The sequence below is a fragment of the Phyllobates terribilis genome, unplaced genomic scaffold (assembly GCF_046119375.1).
Source record: "Phyllobates terribilis strain yellow unplaced genomic scaffold, ASM4611937v1 Scaffold_226__1_contigs__length_3207580, whole genome shotgun sequence".
Taxonomy (NCBI): domain Eukaryota; kingdom Metazoa; phylum Chordata; class Amphibia; order Anura; family Dendrobatidae; genus Phyllobates; species Phyllobates terribilis.
This window is the reverse complement of record NW_027362986.1, coordinates 2,456,653-2,461,536: the sequence shown is the minus strand read 5'-3', so window position 1 is coordinate 2,461,536 and position 4,884 is coordinate 2,456,653.

Sequence of the window (4,884 nt, the reverse complement as noted above, 5' to 3'; positions counted from 1 at the left end):
GAATATATATCCCACGGGGGTAAAATTGAAAAAAGTTGAAAACATTTTTTTTTTGGACTTAGTCATTTTTCCGGCATTTATCAGACTTTCAGATAGGGCAAATGTCAGTGAGCGTTTCGATTTCAGTTCCAGAGCGATTCGCCCAATGAGTCCTTGATATTAAGTCGTTTTCAGCCAATTTTCTGGATTTTTGAAAATTTCACTTTTTTGTGAAAATATCCACTAAATGAGGGAATAATATGTGTGAGGGTACCCCAGGAGAGTTCCAAATGTGTGTCGGTAGAATACATATCCCACGGGGGTAAAATTAAAAGAAGTTGAAATAACATTTTTTTTGAACTTAGTCATTTTTCCGGCGTTTATCAGACTTTCAGATAGGGCAAATGTCAGTGAGCGTTCCGATTTCAGTTCCAGAGCAATTCGCCCAATTAGTCCTTGATATTTAGTCGTTTTCAGCCAATTTTCTGGATTTTTGAAAATTTCACTTTTTTGTGAAAATATCCACTAAATGAGGGAATAATATGTGTGAGGGTACCCCAGGAGAGTTCCAAATGTGTGTGGGTAGAATATATATCCCACGGGGGTAAAATTGAAAAAAGTTGAAAAAATATTTTTTTTGGACTTAGTCATTTTTCCGGCGTTTATCAGATTTTCAGACAGGGGAAATGTCAGTGAGCGTTCCGATTTCAGTTCTAGAGCGATTTGCCCAATGAGTCCTTGATATTTAGTCATTTTCAGCCAATTTTCTGGATTTTTGAAAATTTCACTTTTTGTGAAAATATCCACTAAATGAGGGAATAATATGTGTGAGAGTACCCCAGGAGAGTTCCAAATGTGTGTGGGTAGAATATATATCCCACGGGGGTAAAATTGAAAAAAGTTGAAAAAATTTTTTTTTTGGACCTAGTCATTTTTCCTGCGTTTATCAGACTTTCAGATAGGGGAAATGTCAGTGAGCATTCCGATTTCAGTTCCAGAGCGATTCGCCCAATGAGTCCTTGATATTTAGTTGTTTTCAGCCAATTTTCTGGATTTTTGAAAATTTTACTTTTTTGTGAAAATATCCACTAAATGAAGGAATAATATGTGTGAGGGTACCCCAGGAGAGTTCCAAATGTGTGTGGGTAGAATATATATCCCACGGGGGTAAAATTGAAAAAAGTGGAAAAAAATTTTTTTTGGACTTAGTCATATTTCCGGCATATATCAGACTTTCAGATAGGGGATATGTCAGTGAGCGTTCCAATTTCAGTTCCAGAGCGATTCGCCCAATGAGTCTTTGATATTAAGTCGTTTTCAGCCAATTTTCTGGATTTTTGAAAATTTAACTTTTTTGTGAAAATATCCACTAAATGAGGGAATAATATGTGTGAGGGTACCCCAGGAGAGTTCCAAATGTGTGTCAGTAGAATACATATCCCACAGGGGTAAAATTGAAAAAAGTTGAGAAATTTTTTTTTTTTGGACTTAGTCATTTTTCCGGCGTTTATCAGACTTTCGGATAGGGCAAATGTCAGTGAGCATTTCGATTTCAGTTCCAGAGTGATTCGCCCAATGAGTCCTTGATATTTAGTCATTTTCAGAAAATTTTCTGGATTTTTGAAAATTTCACTTTTTTGTGAAAATATCCACTAAATGAGGGAATAATATGTGTGAGGGTACCCGAGGAGAGTTCCAAATGTGTGTGGGTAGAATATATATCCCACGGGGGTAAAATTGAAAAAAGTTGAAAAATTTTTTTTTTTTGGACTTAGTCATTTTTCCAGCGTTTATCAGACTTTCAGATAGGGGAAATGTGAGTGAGCGTTCCGATTTCAGTTCCAGAGCGATTTGCCCAATGAGTCCTTGATATTTAGTTGTTTTCAGACAATTTTCAAAAATTTAACTTTTTTGTGAAAATATCCACTAAATGAAGGAATAATATGTGTGAGGGTGCCCAAGGAGAGTTCCAAATGTGTGTGGGTAGAATATATATCCCACGGGGGTAAAATTGAAAGAAGTTGAAATAACATTTTTTTTGGACTTAGTCATTTTTCCGGCGTTTATCAGACTTTCAGATAGGGCAAATGTCAGTGAGCGTTCCGATTTCAGTTCCAGAGCGATTCGCCCAATGAGTCCTTGATATTAAGTCGTTTTCAGCCAATTTTCTGGATTTTTGAAAATTTCACTTTTTTTTGAAAATATCCACTAAATGAGGGAATAATATGTGTGAGGGTACCCGAGGAGAGTTCCAAATGTGTGTGGGTAGAATATATATCCCACGGGGTAAAATTGAAAAAAGTAAAAAAAAAACTTTTTTTGCACTTAGTAATTTTTCCGGCATTTATCAGACTTTCAGATAGGGCAAATGTCAGTGAGCGTTTCGATTTCAGTTCCAGAGCGATTCGCCCAATGAGTCCTTGATATTAAGTCGTTTTCAACCAATTTTCTGGATTTTTGAAAATGTCACTTTTTTGTGAAAATATCCACTAAATGAGGGAATAATATGTGTGAGGGTACCCCAGGAGAGTTCCAAATGTGTGTGGGTAGAATATATATCCCACGGGGGTAAAATTGAAAAAAGTTGAAAACATTTTTTTTTTATACTTAGTCATTTTTCCGGCATTTATCAGACTTTCAGATAGGGCAAATGTCAGTGAGGGTTTCGATTTCAGTTCCAGAGCGATTCGCCCAATGAGTCCTTGATATTAAGTCGTTTTCAGCCAATTTTCTGGATTTTTGAAAATTTCACTTTTTTGTGAAAATATCCACTAAATGAGGGAATAATATGTGTGAGGGTACCCCAGGAGAGTTCCAAATGTGTTTGGGTATAATATGTATCCCACGGGGGTAAAATTGAAAAAAGTTGAAAAATTTTTTTTTGGGACTTAGTCATTTTTCCGGCATTTATCAGACCTTCAGATAGGGCAAATGTCAGTGAGCATTTCGATTTCAGTTTCAGAGTGATTCGCCCAATTAGTCCTTGATATTTAGTCGTTTTCAGCCAATTTTCTGGATTTTTGAAAATTTAATTTTTTTGTGAAAATATCCACTAAATGAGGGAATAATATGTGTGAGGGTACCCCAGGAGAGTTCCAAATGTGTGTGGGTAGAATATATATCCCACGGGGGTAAAATTGAAAAAAGTTGAAAACATTTTTTCTTTGGACTTAGTCATTTTTCCGGCATTTATCAGACTTTCATATAGGGCAAATGTCAGGGAGCGTTTCGATTTCAGTTCCAGAGCGATTCGCCCAATGAGTCCTTGATATTAGTTTTCAGCCAATTTTCTGGATTTTTGAAAATTTCACTTTTTTGTGAAAATATCCACTAAATGAGGGAATAATATGTGTGAGGGTACCCCAGGAGAGTTCCAAATGTGTGTCGGTAGAATACATATCACACGGGGGTAAAATTAAAAGAAGTTGAAATAACATTTTTTTTGAACTTAGTCATTTTTCCGGCGTTTATCAGACTTTCAGATAGGGCAAATGTCAGTGAGCGTTCCGATTTCAGTTCCAGAGCGATTCGCCCAATGAGTCCTTGATATTTAGTCGTTTTCAGCCAATTTTCTGGATTTTTGAAAATTTCACTTTTTTGTGAAAATATCCACTAAATGAGGGAATAATATGTGTGAGAGTACCCCAGGAGAGTTCCAAATGTGTGTGGGTAGAATATATATCCCACGGGGGTAAAATTGAAAAAAGTTGAAAAAATTTTTTTTTTGGACCTAGTCATTTTTCCTGCGTTTATCAGATTTTCAGATAGGGGAAATGTCAGTGAGCGTTACGATTTCAGTTCCTGAGCGATTCGCCCATTGAGTCCTTGATATTTAGTCGTTTTCAGCCAATTTTCTGCATTTTTGAAAATTTCACTTTTTTGTGAAAATATCCACTAAATGAGGGAATAATATGTGTGAGGGTACCCCAGGAGAGTTCTAAATGTGTGTCAGTAGAATATACATCCCACGGGGGTAAAAGTGAAAAAAGTTGAAAAAAATTTTTTTTTGGACTGTCATTTTTCCGGCATTTATCAGACTTTCAGATAGGGCAAATGTCAGTGAGCATTTCGATTTCAGTTCCAGAGTGATTCGCCCAATGAGTCCTTGATATTTAGTCATTTTCAGAAAATTTTCTGGATTTTTGAAAATTTCACTTTTTTGTGAAAATATCCACTAAATGAGGGAATAATATGTGTGAGGGTACCCGAGGACAGTTCCAAATGTGTGTGGGTAGAATATATATCCCACGGGGGTAAAATTGAAAAAAGTTGAACAATTTTTTTTTTTTGGACTTAATTATTTTTCCGGCGTTTATCAGACTTTCAGATAGGGGAAATGTCAGTGAGCGTTCCGATTTCAGTTCCAGAGCGATTCGCCCAATGAGTCCTTGATATTTAGTCGTTTTCAGCCAATTTTCTACATTTTTGAAAATTTCACTTTTTTGCGAAAATATCCACTAAATGAGGGAATAATATGTGTGAGGGTACCCCAGGAGAGTTCTAAATGTGTGTCGGTAGAATATATATACCACGGGGGTAAAATTGAAAGAAGTTGAAATAACATTTTTTTTGGACTTAGTCATTTTTCCGGCGTTTATCAGACTTTCAGATAGGGCAAATGTCAGTGAGCGTTCCGATTTCAGTTCCAGAGCGATTCGCCCAATGAGTCCTTGATATTAGGTCGTTTTCAGCCAATTTTCTGGATTTTTGAAAATATCACTTTTTTGTGAAAATATCCACTAAATGAGGGAATAATATGTGTGAGGGTACCACAGGAGAGTTCCAAATGTGTGTGGGTAGAATATATATCCCACGGGGGTAAAATTGAAAAAAGTTGAAAAAAATTTTTTTTGGACTTAGTCATTTTTCCGGCATTTATCAGACTTTCAGATAGGGGATATGTCA